We start from the raw sequence: 20,850 nt of genomic DNA, 5'->3' as shown, positions 1-20,850 counted from the left end.
TCCCACTTGCTCCTTTTCATAGGTCCCCCTGCCCTTTGAGATCACGAGCAACTTCAGATTACCTCTGTTTGACCCTTAGAATAACCACGCATCCATGGATGGAGCTTTGGGAAATGCTACTGTGCTTCTGATACATTAAGTGTTTGTTAAGCTTTCACTTTAGTACAACTTTCATGTGGAAGTAATGATTCTTCCAGCTGATATCAAGGTGTTTCTCTCACTAGATGTAAAAACCACTTTCTATATGGCTCAGTGGTTTTATTACTGGTGGAAGCATCCCATTAAATTTTCTTATCAGGCTGTAGGGAAAAAAGAAATTCATTATGTGAAGAGAGACAAGGTAAGGGTTTACTATATAATCAATCAATGGTAACACACCCTTGTTTCTCTTATCAGGTAAACTGCCCCTCAAATATTTTATAGGAACAGGGGAATTTCTCCAATCTTAACAAATAATCCTAAAATATGCACACTCTGACATACCATTAATCCTAACATTTATCATGCCTTATGGTTAAACATTTATAAGGTTACATTCTCCTTAAACTTTCTTAAGCCTATAAGCAGCTACATTGAACAACAGGTAAGTTTATTATGGTGTTAGGCAGCTCTGTGGAGTAATTAATGAAGCATTTAGGTCGATGTTTTGCATTACTCAAACTTTCCACTTCCAAATTTGATAAAGAAATTTGCAACATGATTGATGTAATGGCTACTTCTCAGGTCAATGAAAATGAATGAGCACTGGGTTCAAGTCCAGGCCTAAGCAAGTCACTTATTTCTTAAGTCTCTATCCTCTAGTCCATTGGTCTGAGAGATCTGGCCTGAAGTTCCACTTTCAAGTGTATTTGTTCTTTCTCACATTGCTATAAAGAACTACCTGAGACTGGGTAGTTTATAAAGAAAAGAGGTTTAATTGACTCACAGTTCTGCAGGATATACAGGAAACATGGCAGGGAGGCCTCAGGAAATGTACAATCATGGCGGAAGGGCAAAGGGGAAGCAAGCACCTTTGTCACATGGCAGTAACAGAGAGAGTGAAGGGGGAAGTGCTGCACACTTTCAAACAACCACATCTTGTAAGAACTCTATCTGGAGAACAGTTAAGGGGGAAGTTCGCCCCTATGATTTAGTCACCTCCCACCGCCCCTATGATTCAGTCACCTCCCACCAGGCCCCTCCCCTGACACGTGGGGATTACAAATTTACATGAGATTTGGATGGGGACACAGGGACAAACCATATCACATAGCTTGAGTTTATCTTGATCAAGGCTCAAAACAAGGTGATGCAGTTTCTTAAATTTTACTGCACAGGTTAAAATTATGTGTTAATTTCTTAAATGGTATTCCCACAAATTCCCTTACTTCCATTCCATTACTATTTCCCGAGTCTTATCTGTCTCTCAGATTCTATATTCCTTTAACTAAAGGAACAAGGGCTTCTAAAGAGAAGGTCATTTCAAGTTTCAATAATAATAATAATAAAAGTGGTAGGAAACTTTATGTGGACAATTTTATATGATCTTGCCAAATGGACAATGGCAAGATCATGTAAAAAATAGAATTCTGACCCCAAAACTGTAGAAACATGCCCAGGAAACCAACCCCTTATTTACAACAACTAGCCTGGGAAATCAGCCCACCATAAGTCAGACTTGTAGGGATTCAGACCACAGGAAACCAAACAATAATTTCTGCAACAATTGGCCCCAAATGGCCATGACTTAACTGATAACTGACAGTTTCCCTAATTTTTGGCTACACAACTTTAGCACCAACCAGAGAAAGCCAAATATGCTCCTCTGACCTATCGTGTAGGATGCTTGCTTCCAGTCAGCCTGCCTGCAGCTTCTTTGGGCCAACAGACTCCAAGTAGGATACATCAGAAGCCATCTCTTTCTCTACTACACAGCATTCCCATTTCTTTCCCTGCCTTTGAGTCTCTGCTAAAATGAGTTACTCTGCAAGAGACTGAATAAACAGCCTTGATTTGTTCTCTTTTGGTTTGTCTTTATTTATTACCACCGTGCGTATAACAAAAGGATACAGAGAGTGCACTCAGCTTCAACTAGATCCACAGTTGGGGCAATCTTTCTGTTTTCCTGGTTAATTATTATTTTTAAGTTCTTGCTAGCTACTATTTAAAAACCTACACACTAAAACCTCCTACCCTTCCAAATGCCTAATGCCTATCTACTTTGAGCACATGACTTTACCCCATCTTCTCAGGGAAAACAAGCCCAATAAGAACTTGCTCCACATCTTCTCAACATTCATGCCAGTATCTACAGCCTCATTCATTCAATTCCTCCCTTCTTCTGGTTGTAACAGAAATGTAGACATCTCCTCTGTCCAGGGTTCTGGATCTCACTTGCTTTACTGTCTCACAGCTTTGATTTACAGATTATCATCACTCTCTCCTGTTCCTTCAAACAGTTCTCATCATCTTATTTATTTCTATGAACCCTTAGATGTGTTCAAGGCTATTCCATTTTACTCTTTTACAGTCTCCCACTTCATGTCCCTTTCAGTTATCAGTCTCTCTCTCCCCCACTTCAGAGTCCAAATACTGGAATTACTCATTTACCCTTCAACTTCCATTCATTTAATAACCTGCTGCAATGTAGGTTCCACCTCTATTACTGCACTAAAACTACTAAGATCATTAGTGACTTCATTTCCCCTAAATACAATGTGTATTCTCAGTGCCTATAACTGTGACTGACATGGAGTAGAGCCTCACTTCTCTGGATTTCCTAATTTTAAACATAGTTCTGCATTGGCTTATAGCTTTACCTGAATTACGTCATCTAATACAACAACCTGATAAAGTGGGTATTATTACTGTGGTTCATATTTGGAAACTGGAGCTCACAGAGGTTACATCTCCCCCTGAAGGACAGACATCTGTTCTGCCACCTAAGATTCATCCTTGCTTCTTCCCTCCGATATAATAACATTATTAGATAGGAAAATATCCTGAAAGATCCTTAGCAGATTTCCTGGTATAAGAAAAAGAGTTCAGTATATGTTGAGTATTATCATTTTTCTACCACCTAAACCAGCGCCTGGCACATGAAATATACTCCATAAATACTGACTGATTAAATGTGCCCAGAGAGGTCATAACAGCGATGCTCAAATAATTATTTTTGCTGGGAACTGTGGCCTGCTGGGGCTTTAAAGCAGGTAGGGGCATTTTTCCTAGCTCTGAAGGCCTCTAGAGGGCTTTACCTGGTCAAACTAACTTTAGGGAAGAATAAGAAAAAAATATTTTTACTTATTCTCTCTCCAAAATGTTCACTCATCCATTTCTGAAAAGGTAAAATTATAGACAATGTTACTTGGTAATCCCTATCATCTTTTTCAGAAAAGGATTTGCCTTTATCTTATTACAGCAAATATTAGTTTGTAGGTGTAAATTGAGGGGGAGAGCAGTGAAGTCCTTTTTCCTATTATGTACATGTATAAATATTGAAATTCATGAGATTTAAATTTGAAAATCTGCTGCTCTAGGAAAATGAAGTGTAATTATAGAGTTGAACAGAACAAAAGGGGAAGTAAAAGCATAGATGCACTGATTTACTATCTTGCCTTCCCTCCCACTGGAATCAATTTATGCTGGATAGAGGAGCTAAAGACAGCTGGAGGAACAATAGGTTGTTAACACAAATTATAAGGAAAGGAACTCCCTCTGATTTTTGGGAACTGAGCCAAGGGAGAAAATTGAAGTGAGATACTGTATTTATATTGCACTATAACAGTACTCATGTAATTTTCTGAGCTCCTTAAAAATCTCTGCTAAAATAAAAGCATTAGTATCTATTTCTCATTCTGCCTAAATATTGTTAAATGCATAGGAAAAAAATCCCCCGAAGGTAGCTGCCAGTTTGCCAAGATGTCCTATAGAAACCTTTTTTACCAACTGGGAGATGTCTTTCCTTAGTGTAAGAACAAAGGACACTGTGTTACTTTAATGGTGTTGCCCTTAAGAAGATTATCCTGGAATCCAGGGTGCAAAAAGAGACTGTATAGGAAGCAGAGTTCACTACGTGCAGACTCAGTTGGGTTTCTGGCTTTAATTACAGTACAAGTAAAATATTTGGCAAGAAACCCGTAAACTACATAAAAGAGGCTTAAAAATCAAATTTGGAAGTTAAAGGAAAAAAAATCACCCAGATAAACTATAAAACGCAGGTAACATAGATGGATGTGATATATTTCTGGTTGTCATACTGAGGTCATGAGGATATTCTGGCATTCTCATGAAGGCTAGCTCAGAGCACTCTCAACCAATGCGGTCCTCTATTATCAACAAAAAGCATGTTAAAATTCCAAACAACAGGGTTCTACGTTTTATAACAGATGAAATATTGCTATTACATAGTCATAAGTCTGAGGATGGGCTCACCATTGGAAAACAGAAATGGAAGGGTTTCCTTAATTCAAGTGAATATGTTAAAAGATGGGAAAAATAGGAAAGCTAAAGATCTGGAAGGTCAAAGTATCAAAATGTGCCAAATTCAGTAACAAAAAAGGGGCTTCGAAGCTATGCTGGAAGCAAAGGCATTGATTTCTGCCTGAAGAAGATGCTGTAACATCAACTCCTGCACACTTACTTGGTTTTCACATTCTCCATTACAGAAAATGATCTCATGTGTTGTGCACTGGAAGTTGAACTCAAGATATGTGATGTGATATTAAAGTTCTGTTTACTCGGCCGGGTGCGGTGGCTCACGCCTGTAATCCTAGCACTTTGGGAGGCTGAGGTGGGTGGATCACAAGGTCAGGAGTTCAAGATCAGCCTGGACGAGATGATGAAACCCCATCTCTACTAAAAATACAAAAAAATTAGCCTGGTGTGGTGGCAGCCGCCTGTAATTCCAGCTACTCAGGAGGCTGAGGCAGAGAATTGCTTGAACCAGGGAGGCAGAGGTTGCAGTGAGCCGAGAACGCATCACTGCACTCCAGCCTGGGCGACAGAGCAAGACTCCATCTCAAAAATAAATAAACAAACAAACAAATAAATAAAGTTCTATTTCCTCAACTCAGATTACTGAAAATAATTTCCAGCCATCACTGTTGAGTGATGATATGCCTTTCAGAGACTATAATTTTATTTTCATATATTACCAAGAATAACATGGTGAAGTATGGGCTAAATGATTTTACAGACATATGAATATTGAGATGTCGAATACCTTTCCCAAAAAGTATTGATTAGTGGCTCTTTGGAATGGCCTTGAATGAGGCAAGAGATTGTCCTTGGGCTACCTCATTCAACTTCCTATCACTGTCTCGGAAGAACACCAATAAAGTTAATTTGATCTGTCAATAAAAAAAATATTGGGGAGAGTCAGGGGTAGGGAAAGCATCAGGAAAAATAGCTAATGTATGCTGGGCTTACTACCTAGGTGATGAGTTGATGAGTTGATAGGTGCAGCAAACCACCATGGCACACATTTACCTATGTAACAAGCCTGCACATCCTGTATGTGTACCCTGGCACTTAAAAAAAAAAAAAAAAAAAAAAAAAAAAAAAAACTAGGAGAGAGAAACTAAACAAAGAATCAAGATTCACAAGGATTCTGAAAACTTAAACGTTATGAGCCAAAAGCAATGGGAAGACTGCACCCTTTAAAAGAAATAATCTTATGGTTTCTGAATTATGTCTTAATAAAGCTGATACATATTTTTTAAAAGTAACAGGAGAATGTTTAACTGGAAAATGTAAAGCCTCATATATTTGAGTTAAAAAATGTACTGAGTAGAGAAAGCTTCCCTGGTGACAGGCTGAGGCCTGGAGTAGACTGTGGGCTCAGGAGCAGGTGACAGTCCGCTGGAGTCTTGGCTTCCTGAGCAGCAGCCTCTCCCTAGATCCTCAGCACCTGACATCATGTCTGCCACGAAGGAATGCATAATAAATACTTGCTGAATAATTATGCTGCTTAAAAACAAAACAACAAAGAAAAGCCAAGAACCAACACAATCTTAAACTTGACGAAATTAAAAATACGAGTTTCTTCTCTAATTAAGAAATCTAACATATATGGAGAAAAAAGACTGGAATAAACACCAAAATACTAGCAGTAGTTGTCTTTGGGTCAGAAGATTATGGGCAAATTGTGATCCTGTAATTTCATATTTTTGTCTATTTTCCTGTGTGTTCTGATTCTGTAGGATAGAGAGAAGTATATCCTCTGTTACCCCTCATCCCTACACCAAGGCTGTTTGAATGACAATGAGTACATTGAAACATTGAGCTGCTTGAAAAACTTTTTATATATGTTACTTTGAATTACTTACATTTGTATGTCTTTTCTTTCCACTTAAACTGTAGATACTCAGATTGCAGAAGTGATATTTTATTATCGTTGTATATAGTCTGATGCTAAGGATGCCAGCAAATTCAACCACCTTCTGTTGCAAACATTATTACAACTGAACTGGGCAAAAGACTAGAATTTCATCCATATGGCTGCTCTAATGTCATCCTAATATGATATAATTTCTCTAAGAAAAGGCACTTGACTCAAACTAAAACAAAAGTTAACACTATGACTCAAAGTTTAGGCTGGATGACACTGAAGATCTTCTTTTTATTTCTTGGTGGTGAAGAAAAAAACACTCAGATATTACCTTTCTTTTTTTTCTGTGCATGTGATCGGTAGTAATTTATCTGACATTATCCCAATACTGATGGAGGACTGTCATTTCAAGTTCTACTTCGCAGGAGGATTTTATCACTCTCTCAGTAATTTTAGGAGTCATTAGAGCAATAATAGAGAAGAAAAATCACGGCCACCTATTTAGGCAGGGTGCTTGCCACAAGGTAGTGAAACAAAACCCCTAAGACCTTGATATGTGTACAAACGTAGAAGGAAGTTGGCCATTTAGCTCCCATAGTTGTGGGGAGCACCAGGCCAGACTGCCTAGATGGGGCAATTCCCTGGGGCCTCAGAAATTAGTATTAGTAACAGCTTATATTTCTACCACTTCTCATGAAAGAAACCCAGAAATTAGCAATTATCCTTGAATACCCTGTATAAGCTTGCAGGCTTGTCTAGAAAGGCATTAAAAATAATCACAAAATAACAAATCCACAACAAAGCAGCCAACCCTATTCACTTTCCAAGCCACATTTCATCTCTCCAATTTTCCCATTATTTAAGACCTGCAGCCAGAAAAACTTTAGTGGGAGAAAGAGAGATGAATCCAATGCAACACGAACCAGATCTCTATCATCTTCGGGTCACCATCAGAAATGTTGTGGCTAAACAAATTTGATCGTTTGTGATATGTGCACAAATTGATTTAGATTATCTTGACAAGTCCAGTTAGTCCATCCAAACAAATCAACTCAGAAAAAGGAATCTAAGGATTCAAAATAGAGAATTCAAATCAGGTTGCACGCACAGGCGCAGCCACAATGCATCTTAGCCCAAATGACCTGAATCTCATTACTAATAGCAATATTCTTAATTATTCAATGTTGAAAACACAAAATGTTTAATCAGAACATGGTTTTGGATTTAAAAACAGAGAAAAATAAGTGAATACCAATTTTTGGTGTGTGGAGTTACAGAAAGATACAACAAATTAATTTGAATAATTATAAATAAATTTATTTAAGAAAGCAAATGTGCCCTAAAATTCTTTCAAATAATTTGTTTATCCAAATAGTTTAAATGACCTATTGCTTATCCTGCTATACAAATCCTTTTTCTTTAGATAATATAAGATTAATGAATAAACACACGTTACAAGTTAGTGACATTTACATAAAGAATCATTAATCATACCACCTTCAAATATAGTAATCATAAATATTAGCAGTTACCAAGTCCTTTATCTGTATGGCCTCCATGACTTAGTCTAGATGACAATACAACCTTTTGTAATTATGGGTGATACATTCTTTTTCAATCTACTTTTGAATTTGAGGCTTGGAACCAAAGTTTATCATAAGCAACTGTGACTTACTCAAGTTTCTCTATACATCTGACTGTCACACATGTAATCTTCCCAATTTTTTTTCTTGCCTCTGGCTATTCTAGTTTTTCCCTAAAACCCACTAAAAGTTACTCATTTTAAAGCACTTGTTATTTACTGTGTACTACTAACTGCTTTCTGTGAAAAATGTGTATTCTTGGATGTTGAAACACAGCGAGAAGAGATGCTCCACCAAGAGCTTTGTAAACTTTTCCCATTAATGTATAGTATTCCACAACATACATTCAAATGTCACCACGAATATTGATGATCCTGTAAGTGGCACTGTCTTTCAAGAGACAAGACTGATGAGGATAGAAAGAACCAGATAAAGAAGGCTTTGAATTCTAGACTACTAAGCAGTAGAGGGTCACTGCATAACATTTTTATTAGGAGTGGTTGGATTAGACAATATTTTGGGAATATTCAACAAACATGATAGAGCATACTAGGAGGAATTGAAATAAAATAATTTTTGCATCGAGCATTCAATATGCTGTTGCCCTACTAAGATGATAACTACTAATTCTTTGCTAGCGAAAACCCAGGCTTTAAATTCTTTTCTTGAAAGCATTTAACTATTTATGTTGGTTGATGCAGTCAACTGCTCAAGTGAGACTGATACCTTGGAAATGTCTAGCTGGTGTTAATGGTTCAGTTTGGGAGCTCTTGGCTGGGAAAGCACTGATCTCAGTTCTTCTGACTAAAGACAGCTTGATTCATTCATGTCTCCAGCAAATATTTTCAAATATCTATAGCTATATGTGAAAGCTGACACATTTAAGAAAAGAATAAAAATAATGAAGAGGTTTCCACAACTTGATCACTTTTTGAGTATAAAAATTAGGGAATGGAGTGTAGAGGGAAAAAGCTATAATATCCATTCCTTAGGTTGAGATTTCTGATACATTATTACTAAAGGTTATTGAAGACCTAGAGTTTCAATAATTTCACTTAAATAAGAATATACATTTAACTATATTATCTTTCTTTCATAGAGGCTTCCTTCGGTACAATGTTAGGTCCAATTTCGCAGGAGTTTTCTTTGTCAGCAGCTTGTACTCCTCTGCCTCTTGATGTGGGGTTGGCCATATGATTGTTTTGGGCATATGACCAAAGAGGATAGTTTGCCAGGTCAGAAGCCAGGCCTTTGGGGATTTTGTATGTTTCTGCTTGCTGTCTTAAGTGTTTGCCACTGCCTTGAGAAGAATAAGTTAGCCCCAAGTCCAAAGACAGACTTAAAGAGCATGGCCAGTCAGACACCCAAACATCTATTTTAAGAGGCAGAGCAATTACGCACCAGGTGCTGTGTACAGAAATTCAGCTTTAGATAAGCCAAATCTTACCTGCACTGCAGGTGCAGTCAGGTACATGACTATTAGGGACCATAGAGCTTTGAGGAAGTATGAAACACAGTATCTTTGTAGCAATAGCTAATGGATACAATTGCAAAACAGGGATTAGAACTGAGGCTTGGAGGCTCTTATTTGAATGTAAATTTTATATATCACTTTTTTTCCCTGTTGCTCTAGGCATGACACTGTCATATGTAGAACTTAATCTGTTCTATCTTTGTGCCCTTTCTATTGCCTTTTTTTTTTTTTTTTTTTTTTTTTTTTTTTTTTTTTTGAGACGGAGTCTTGCTCTGTCGCCTAGGCTGGAGTGCAGTGGCCCCATCGCAGCTCACTGCAAGCTCCGCCTCCCGGGTTCACGCCATTCTCCTGCCTCAGCCTCCGGAGTAGCTGGGACTACAGGTGCCGCCACCACGCCCAGCTAGTTTTTTGTATTTTTTTTTAAGTAGAGACGGAGTTTCACCGGGTTAGCCAGGATGGTCTCGATCTCGTGATCCGCCCGTCTTGGCCTCCCAAAGTGCTGGGATTACAGGCTTGAGCCACCGTGCCCGGCCTCCATTGCCGTTTTCAGTAACTTTTTAACTGTCTTCCCTTTCCATTTTTGTTTGTTTTGTCTCTTTGTTTTTTTTGAGACAGAGTTTTGACCTGTTGCCCAGGCTAGAGTCTTGGCTCACTGCAACCTCCGCCTGCTGGACTCAAGTGATCCTCCCACCTCAGCCTCTGGGGTAGCTGGGACTACAGGCCTGCACCACCACACCTAGCTAATTTTTGTAGAGATGGGTTTTGCCATGTTGTCCAGGCTGGTCTTGAACTCCTGAGTTCCAGTGATCCAACCGCCTAGGCCTCCCAAAGTGCCGGGATTAGAAGAGTGAGCCACTGCGTCTGGCCTGTTTTTGTTAGTATGTGTTTCCCTGTGCTTTGGAACCATTTTTTCCACTTTACTGACATTTTGTTTTCTTTTCTTGGAAACTTAAGTCTTTCAAATAATGGCCAGTTTCTCTAACATTTCTTTCCACCTTAAGATCCTTACAGACTTTGAAAAGCAAAAAAGAAAACACTCTTAATAATCATTCTTATTATCTTACTATCATTTTTAGCTTTGTTTAATCTTATTCAAACGAGGTTGTGACAATTTAGGGAATACTTCCAAAGACTTGCTCTGGTATTTTTTTTTTTTTTTTTAAAGATAAGTCCATATATCAGAATGCATGAACAAGAAATGTAACATTAGAAACATATCCCATGAAGCGCTCTGGACACTCTGACAGCTGCAATTTATCAACGTAAATTACTGTGCTTAGCTGCAAAGTTTTTGTCACAGGGAGACAGGGCACTTCCTAAATGGCTTGCTGCTCTCTTTAATAATCATCTTAGTTTTTACAATCCAGATAACCTCGGGCAAGAGACATCCTGATGCATATAGAAATAGAAAACTTCAGATTTTTATGTACATCACTGGGAGCAATGACATGCTACTCGATTCATTTTCAGATTAGTGTCTTTCCTCACCCCCGTCTAGATGTGGCAATAGATTACTTAGAAAAGTAAATGTGGGCAGAAGAGCCAGGACAGGAAGCTCAGCAGTAAACACGTCAGCCTGTCTGCTGTCTCATTTTCCTTTTAATCAAAGAAAAGACCTAACGGAATTCACTGTCATCGTCTCAGTGGTGGCTTCTAACAGCACTGGATAGGGAGAATCCTTTTATTTCTAGCATCACATCAACAAATTGATTTTTAAATTCATGCATTTAACGTGCGTTCCTAAAGTCATTATCATTTAGTAAACAGCCTGACTAAGTGTCTTTAAACTACTTGAGACATTTTAAGCACTAATTTTTCTCATTTTAAAAAAGTTTCAGTCTCTGTGTTAGAGATATTCGAGATATGCTACTACATAAAGTGTTGTACTTATTCATGAAAATCTAATTTTGGGGGGATGTGGTTGAATTTCATATCTCAACATTGGACTTTTCTAATATGGTAGATGAACTGAAACCTGTTCCCAGGTGCCCTGAACTCCAAAGCCCGTGCTCACTCTACTGTACATGCTGCCTTTACAGAAAGCCCCTGGACGTAAACCTCCATTTTAAGAAAACCAATTTTGGCCAGGCGCGGTGGCTCAAGCCTGTAATCCCAGCACTTTGGGAGGCCGAGACAGGTGGATCACGAGGTCAGGAGATCGAGACCATCCTGGCTAACACGGTGAAACCCCGTCTCTACTAAAAAATACGAAAAACTAGCCGGGCGAGGTGGCGGGCGCCTGTAGTCCCAGCTACTCGGGAGGCTGAGGCAGGAGAATGGCGTGAACCCGGGAGGCGGAGCTTGCAGTGAGCTGAGATCCGGCCACTGCACTCCAGCCTGGGCGATAGAGCGAGACTCCGTCTCAAAAAAAAAAAAAAAAAAAAACCAATTTTAAGATTGCTATCCATAATGCCAAATTTCTAAGCTGCTTTCTTCTAGTATTGGAAGAACAGAAACGTCTAGTTTAGCCATTATAATTGGGAATCAATAACGTGCGTGTCTGCTAAGTTCCCTGCCTTTCTGATCTGTGCTACTATCCAAAAAGGGTTGTAAAGGCAAGAACAAAGTTATCTATAGTCTCTCTCTCTTTTTGAGTACTTTCAAATTCATCATTTGTCAACAGATGTACTGCAGTCCCTAGCTTCAGTACAACAGGACACCAGTAAAGTCATCTGTGGTACATAGAATAAGAGCTGCCCAAAGATGTCTACCTTGGAATCCCTGGAACCTGTGAATATATATGTTACATGGCGCATGGGGAATGAAGGCTGCAGAGGAAATTAAGTTTCCTAATCAGCTGACCTTAAAGTAGGGAGAGTATCCTGGACTCTCCAGGTGGGCCCAATGTAATCACAAGGGTCTTTAAAATTCAAAGAGGGAGGCAGAAGAGGAAGTGAGAGTGATGTAATATGAGAAAGACTTGGCCCAACATTGCTGGCTTCCAAGATAGAGGAGAAGAACCAAAAGCCAAGAAATGTGGGTGACCTAGAGGCTGGAGAATGCTGGGAAACAGATTGTCCCCTAGAGCCTCCAGAAAGGACCAGAGGTCTGCTGACATCTTGTTTTAGCCCAGCAAGACCCATTTCAGACTTCTGAACTACAGAACTCTATGAGGAAAAATTTGTGTTGTTTTCAGCCACTAAGTTTGTGGTAATTTGTGGTAACAGCCACAGGAAATGAATACATCATTTACTTGTGAGACAGGTTACCAGGAAGGCTATCTACATTATAGATAACTGGGAGACAATTTGATAAATATTTGACAAATTATCAGAAATGTATTTGTTGTTTAATGGCAAAAGTAAAATAATATGCTTTTGTTTTCTTCTATTTTTCCTTGTTGAATTGTGTCCTTTAATTTATAATTACAATTGCTTTGGCTGTTATTTGCACTCCAAATGGATCAGAAGTAAATTGAGACTGATAAATATTTTTTGTAATTAAATACAATATTATAGCAAAGAAGAATTTAAAATATAAAACAGCATCTTATTTCAATAAAAAGTGTTATAAAAGAATAGAAAATCACAAGTAACTAAAGAGAAAATAGATAAATTTGACTTTATCACAAGTAAAAACTTCTGTGCATCAAAGGACAATACCAAATATGTGAAAAGACAGTGCACATTGAAAAATGTGGAAATCATATATCTGATAAGGGTCTAGTATCTGAACATACAAATAACTCTTGTAAGCCAACAAGACAAAAGGCAAATAACCTACTTTTAAAAAGGGCAAAGAATATGGGTGGGTATTTTTCCAAAAAACCTCAGAACAATTGACCAATAAGCATGTGAAAAGATGCTCAATGTCATTCATCATTAGGGAAGTGCAAATCAAAACCACTATGAGATACTAATTCACACTCATTATGATGGCTATTTAAAAAAAAGGAAAACAGTGAGGATGTAGAGAAAATGGAACATAATACATAACTTGTGAGAAAGTAAAATGACACAGCCCCTGTGGAGAACAATTTGGCAATTCCTCAAAAAGTTAAATACAGAATTTCCATAGGACCCCACAATTCCACTCTTAGGTATACACCCAAGAGCACTGAAAACATGCTCATGCAAAAAGTTGTACACAAATGTTCCTAGCAGAATTATTCATAATAGAAAAAGAGTGAAAACACCACCAATGCCCATAAACTGATACACGAATAGACAAAGTGTAGTACGTCTATACAATGGAATATTACACAGCCATAAAAAGGAATGCACAGGTGAACCTTGAAATTTTTATGCTAAGTGGCAAAAGCCAGGAACAAAAGGCCACATATTCCATTTATATGATATGTTCGGAATAGTCAAATCCATAGAGACAGACAAATTATTTCATTGACCTATGAATGAGGGATCTGAAATCTATTCACAATAGAATCTCATGGTAGGTATCATTTATGTAGCTGAGAAAGCTCTCAGGCAATCGCACACAGGAAAGTGTGTCAAAAATATCTGCAGAAAATGTTACGGGAATGTCTTCATACATCCATTATATCCTTATTCCTTCCTGTGTTCCAAATTTGAGCTTTACTGAATAGAGTGTGAGCACCTGCAGGCAGGGGCTAAGTCTTACCTATCTTTGTATTCTCAGTGCTGAACACAGTAGGCACACAATAAATGTGTTCTATAATGGGATGAGGGGATCAAAGCAAAGAGTAATGGCCCTCAGTGAGGGCTCCAGAGACTAAGAAAGCCTTTGTAGTTAGGAAAGACATCCTTAAATCCCTCAAATGCTTATTTAAGATACAGAGTGAAGTATTACCTTATGTAGGAATGTTCACTGACCAAAATGGGGAAATGACAAATATCTGTTGCTTTGTAATATGTTGGCAAATTGAATATTATGCATTTTTTGTACTTTTATTATAAATAATTTGTTTCAGTACTATGACTTATTTCAGTGTAAATGAAATAAGTTGAGGAGGGTTATTTAAAATGGTAAACATTTAACCATTTAATGGTTAATTAAAACAAGTAATTCAAGTTTAAATATAACCATTAAAGTCTTTTTTTTTTTTTTTTTTTTGACAGAATCTCACTCTATGGCCAGGCTGGAGTGCAGTGGTGCAACTCTGCCTCCCGAGTTTAAGTGATTCTCCTGTCTCAGCCTCCTGAGTAGCTGGGACTATAGGCATGTACCACCATGCCTGGCTAATTTTTGTGTTTTTAGTAGAGACAGGATTTCACCATGTTGGTCAGGCTGGTCTTGAACTCCTGACCTTGTGATCTGCCCGCCTCGGCCTCTCAAAATGCTGGGATTACAGGCATGAGCCACCGCGCCCGGCCCCGTTAAAGTCTTTTAATTCAATGAAGTGTTCACTCAGCCTTATTTGAAAACATACTTGTTCACAGATAATTCTATCGTAATATTTTAATCCTACAATATGTACTGATAACACTACAAAATAACAAGGTATCATTTTAATTTTATCTTTACCAAAAGTAATGTAGAGATTAAGGCCCTCTGCTTCTCTGTCAAAAAATAAAAAAGATCAAACAATACCGGCTGAGATAAGCCTACAACTTGTGATTATATTGTGCTAATAGGTCCAAGGATCTATGGAGATAAAATCTGATTAATATATTTATCATCTTTTTATGTTTCTTTTATAAAAGAGGATTCATGTTACTATTTCATAAAGAGACTATTTAACTTCTTCATCAGGTCATTCTCAAGTTATCTTTAAAACATAAGAAGTAGCTTCTACCTCTTAACCAAAAACAAGTCAAATATACGCAGTGGAATACAGAGGGATATAGAACCAGCCAAGTGTCACAAAACCACAAGCCTTCTTTCCCCCAGAAAAATAAAGATCAAAATGCTATGCTAGAGTACATGTTCAGGATGTTGAAAGGGATGTGAGGATATGCAGGTAATGAGCAAGGCCTCATTTCTTTTCTGCATATATATTAGCATGGATTTTAGCCTATTTATATAAAAAAAGTCAGAAATATAGAGGGGAGGAGTTTTTATTAGAAATATGATGATTCCATGTTTCGTATTTGATTTTCTCTGCCGTTCATGTATGTTTTCTTGATTCCTTGAGAACTGTCTTTTTAAAAAATTTGTGAGTGTATCGTTTACATGAACTAAACGACCAACACTACTTGCCCTGCCTAGTAAGGAGTCACCTCTGGTTCACTCAGGATACATGGAGGCCTTAAAGACTGAGAGTCCTTAATTGCACGTGTGGCTGTATCTTGCTCTTTGGCACTTGCGTGTGTTTATCACACTGTCTTATACATAGTAGGTGCTTAACCAATCATGACTAGTTTTAGATATGTTTACTTGGTGTCCCAAATGGACTCTAAATGCCTCGAGGGCCGAGATTATGCATTACATGTTTTCAGAGTATTTGACAACCTTGAGCTTGGTGTGCAGCACATGGGAGGTGCCAGTTAGCCAAGACAGTGTAGACCCTTCTCTTCATTCTTGTTATGAGAAGAGTATAAACGATACTGGGACTCCTTAACTCCTTACCCATTTACCAAGACACACGCGCGTGCGCGCATGCACTCATGATCTGCATTTGATGAAGCAGATGCAGATTAATGAAGACACATTTGCTCACAGGGAGTTCTATTTTTACTCTGTGTAATCAGCAGTTTTTGCATATTACCTCTAGAAAATGTTCACAAAAGTTGGACTATGAAATAGAATTGCAATTCTTTGTGATGGAAAAAGTACTTGAGCAGTAGTGAGCCTATGGAGAGAGCCAAACCAGCAGCTGGCAGGGCCCTCTCTCCATTCTCCCCTCTACAGATCTGCAGTCCTTGCTATTCAGAAAGTGGATTGTAAGCAAATGATTCTTTCTAGTGAGTCTGGAAGACTTACTGTGTAGTATTTTACAGAAAATATAAAGTCCTTGATAAAATGTAAAAGTCAGTTGATGAGATAAAATGTGACTACAATGAAGACCACCTTAAATTTGAATAGATTTTTCAAAGTAGCATTATAATTAAGACCTAATTTCTCTCTCCTAGCAGTGTAGAAGGTGGAGAGGAAAGAGTATTATGTGGACAGGTAAGAAAACAGAGGCAGATCAAGTCTACAGGACTTACTATTGATTGGGAGCCAGTAGCCAGAAGCCAGAACTCAGGATTCCTGGCTGAATCAATCAAAAAATTAGTAATGACTTCTACTACTTGTAAAATATTATACTAAAACTTTCTTTTTGAGATCATTGTAGAGAGTTAAAAAGACAATATATAAAGATGTGATAAGTTAAATTACAATAGAAGAGTTAAAGTTTAGATTTCCAAAGTAAATGATACCTATACCAAAGGGGGAGAAAAGAAGAGAAAAAAAAAAAAAAAAAAATCTCCGGAGATTGTTTTGGGCTGTGGTGTTTTGTAGATAGTAATTTCCCATTCTAAGTTTTTTCTCCTTCCATATTGAACACTAGGACTGGAAGATAAAACCATATTGATTTTCTGTCCTTCATCATCTTGCCCAAACTTCTATGTTTTAATATTTCTTTCAGACACTGGAGGAAAACGCTTGTGGTTTCTCATCTAGAGTTAATCCCTCTTCTTACGTTCTGTGGCTCCTCATTGCCCGTTTATTCTATGCCCTTCCTCCTCAGAGTGCAGTCTGTGAGCCAGCAGCTGCAGCATCCCTGGAGAGCTTGTTAGAAAGGCAGGATCTCAGTCCTCAGCACAGCTCTAGAGAGCACCAGAATCTGCATTTTAACAAGACACATTCCCGTGGGAGACCTGCTCATCTCAGCCATTCTTTCAAAAATCAGCCCCTCCGTTTCTAATACCATTAGTCTCTCTTCTTCCCTCACCATCTCCTTTTTCCTTCTTGAACAACCCAGGGGTCATTATTAAGAAACAAAACAAGAAACATCCCTCCCTACTCCCCATCTTCAATGACTGATAGCCCTTTCAGCTTTCAGAGCACCTCACTTCTGTTTCTGTGGTTACCACCTTCCTGGAATGAATTTTATGCCCCTGCTCTCTTTATTTTTAATTCAGTCAGTTTCTTCTTAAAACTTCAAAACTTAACTTTCACTCTGAAGCAGTTTGAACGCATAGAGAGGCCACGTGAATGCACACAGGTGCACGTAGAGGTACACGGGTGCACCCACATGCATGCACACAGATGTAGATGATTAACTCTGATGAGGTTAGACCAACTTTTAAAATTTCCAGAGTTCCTATACTGATGGGAACATTAATGATCTGAGCCACATTTGGTTCCTGATGATTTTCGTGTGCCCACTCCTATCATGAATCTATTCAGGATCATCTACCTGTCTGTGATCCTGCTTAGGTGGCTGGACTGACCTACACCAGGCCAAATTTACTGAATGCCCCTGCGGTACAACCATCCCTATCTTGAAAGGGAAATCTTGTATCTCTGCATGAATATGCCAGCAGTATGCACAGGTACAGGTTCATGAAAGTGAAACAAAATGAGGCCTTGTACTTAAGGCCTATCTAAGTTAGGTTTTCTTCCTGAATCCTTCTGCTGGGTAAATCCTACAAGACAGAGGCCCATCTGTAGTCTTGTGTTAGACGTGAAGAAAAGGAGGAGGTCACCCATAGATTCCCCACCATCAAGTGTCACAGGAAAAAGCTTATGCCATTAAGGAACCAAAAAACAAAACAAAAACAATCTTCTTCTGAGTTCCAGTGACTTTCTGAAGTCATTTCATACAACCAGGTTGGAAGGTTGAGATGTTTTGAAATGTACTGGGTACCACCACCCACTCACCTTCTATGGATTTTGAGCAATCTCACTAGTGACTGGATGTTGTGATACTCATCAGGCCTGGCTCTTATGAAGAAAAATGAAGAGCATAAAAGAAAAGAACCACAGGGAAAATGGGGGTGTGCTGAAAGGTTAATGTGCTCTTCAGCCCACCACTTCAGACAGATCACGGAGCTGCCACACAATCTGTGTATCTGATGCATGCAGACAGTACTGTCATGCTTCACCTTTGGAAATGGGCCATTACTTCTGGTGACAGATAATGAATTGTGGAATATGGCTAGCACCTGGCCAGACAACGGAGAGTTCATAAATCAGACTCAAAACAGAAATACCTGAATAAAATTCTTGAGTTATTCGAGGGGTTGGAAAAGGATATGTAATGAGAGAATCCGTTAGGATGTGTAGGTGGACACGCTGTGTATGTGTGTGTGAGTATGGGGTGGGTGTTGATTTTTAAAAGTCCTTTGTTAAGCTGCTACAAAGAAGTATTTCTTGTTTTGTTATTTTCTGGTTGGCTGAAGAGTTTTATTTCAGCATGGAATAGAGTGGTAGTTGGGGATCAGGGTAAAGGATGGTTGGGATAAAGATTTTGGTTTTTAACAGGAAATTGGTTTGAGCCTTCCAAAAAAAAAAAAAAAAAAAGAGAGAGAGAGAGAATCAATCAACTCTCTCAACAAAAGGAGTAAATAGTTGGTTTACAGGGATTAATGTTTGTTTATTTTACAAATAATCTGAAAACCAGGCCCACAGATCTGGAAAACAGTCACAACTGCGTAGATAATACTACACAAATTGCTAAACAGATGAGAATAAATTAAAATGCGGGTTTATAAGCATGTGAAAATAGCCAGAAAAATATCAACTAAAATAAAGCGTTGATGCATAAATGCCTTTGAGGAAAAAGAACCTAAACTCCCTGTAATAAGACGGGCTCTATAGTTTTGTTTTGTGATGAAGGAATGAAACCTAAAAGTGATTTTTAAAACTATTATCTGAAAATATGCTCCAATGTGTCCCCAAAGGCCAGCACATGTAGGTAATCCTCTAGAAAGGTACTAGTAACACACAAAAGGTAAGGTTCCAACACTGGCAACTCATGCTAGGTTGATTAAGTGCCTAAAGACCAAGGAGGTGAGAGTGGCTGCTTAGTTGTCCGCATACTCAACCTCAGACAACAGCCATCAGGCTGAGGGTACTTCTTCATCAGGATAGGACCACAAGAGTTTGTTCTTTCTTGAGAAGAAAAACAAGGATAGGTAAATATCTAGATGATTACTATAAAGTCACCGGCAAATTTTTAAATAGTTCTATTTGAAAAACATCATTTAGGCATTTAAAAAATGTAATATATAATACCATCTACAGAAAGCAGAGAAAACTTTTATAAGAATAAAAGCTATAATCAAGCCTTTTAGTACCATCTCTAATAATATCCTTAGTACCACCTCTAATATTATACTTCGTGCTATCTCTAATAATATATACTGTTTATCTAAAGGCTACCTCATGGATTTTCAGAGTTCTGATAAATGTATCAATTAGTTTCAGCTATGAAGTACTGTCTTTTTTTTTGTTTCCGTTTATTACGAATATCAACGACTTAAGTTCTCTGGCCAAATGAGTTTCCCCTGTGTGGAACTAACTTCTGTAGAAACCCTCTAGTCTTTTTGTACAGTTGTGACATTGACCAACGTTTTTACATCTGTGGCCAGACTCATCCTCAGGCCTGGAGTCCCACATTTGAGGCCACCAGCGAACTCCCTGTCAGGTGCCGCCTTTGCTTGTTGCTGGCAAGAGAGTCCAGTGCAACTGGTAGGAAAAGATGCTTCATTAGCAAGTGCTAAAATGACTGGAAGCCCTTACAGAGATAACACATCCTACCTTTCTACTCTTTCTTTTCTTTTTCTGCTTAAAATTTGCCTTCAATCTTCCTTTTAAATGGATTTCCTCGGTATAGAGATGTGTAATACGAAGGCATACATCTTACCTATGTGGCTTCTGATCCTTCTGGGCAACCCTGAGCAGCTCCCAAGGAAGCTGCTTTTCTGGGTGTCTGTCTAGCCAGCTAACCTATCATGTTCATTTTTCTGGCCCTTTGTTAAAAAGACTCTATTAGGCAGGGCACAGTGACTCACACCTGTAATCCCGGAACTTTAGGAGGCTGAGGTGGGTGGATCACTTGAAACCAGGAGTTCGAGACCAGCCTGGCCAACATGGCGAAAACCTGTCTCTACTAAAAATACAAAAAATTAAGCATGGTGGCACCCGCCTGTAATCCCAGCTACTTGGAAGGCACAGGCACCAGAATTGCTTGAACTCAGGAGGTGGCGGTTTCAGTGAGCCAAGATCATGCTACCATACTCCAGCCTGCGTGGCAGAGGGAAACTCTGTCTCAAAAAAAAAAAAAAAAAAGAAAAAGAAAAAAGCAGCTCTATTATCCGAGTGTTAAAAAGGGTATAGGCTTTCTTTGTGAAGATGCTTTCTTGAAGTCAAAGTCTTTTATCAGTCTTCTACTGTTTTTCAGTAGGGTCCTGGTGTAATTCCTCTATCAGCAGCAATATCCATTCCAGTACCACACACCCCAAAACTTTAAATACATTGGTTAATTTTAGGTTACATACAATATCTATGTGAAGTGAATAATGTGCATTGTCGTATGTTTCATTGCACCTGGTAAAAGTTTGAATCATAATAATACATTTCGGGGCTGGGCACGGTGGCTCATGCCTGTAATCCCAGCACTTTGGGAGGCCGAA

At 38.5% G+C, this 20,850-nt stretch overlaps 1 protein-coding gene across 1 annotated transcript in view; it reads right to left on the bottom strand.

Moving 5' to 3' along the window:
• Positions 1-20,850, bottom strand: part of LOC105474828 (thiamin pyrophosphokinase 1) — a 391,525-nt gene that overhangs the window by 22,880 nt on the left and 347,795 nt on the right. The window lies entirely within an intron of this gene.

Source organism: Macaca nemestrina, chromosome 4 (genome assembly GCF_043159975.1).
Source record: "Macaca nemestrina isolate mMacNem1 chromosome 4, mMacNem.hap1, whole genome shotgun sequence".
Taxonomy (NCBI): Eukaryota; Metazoa; Chordata; class Mammalia; order Primates; family Cercopithecidae; genus Macaca; species Macaca nemestrina.
This window is presented reverse-complemented; position numbering and strand designations above follow the sequence as displayed.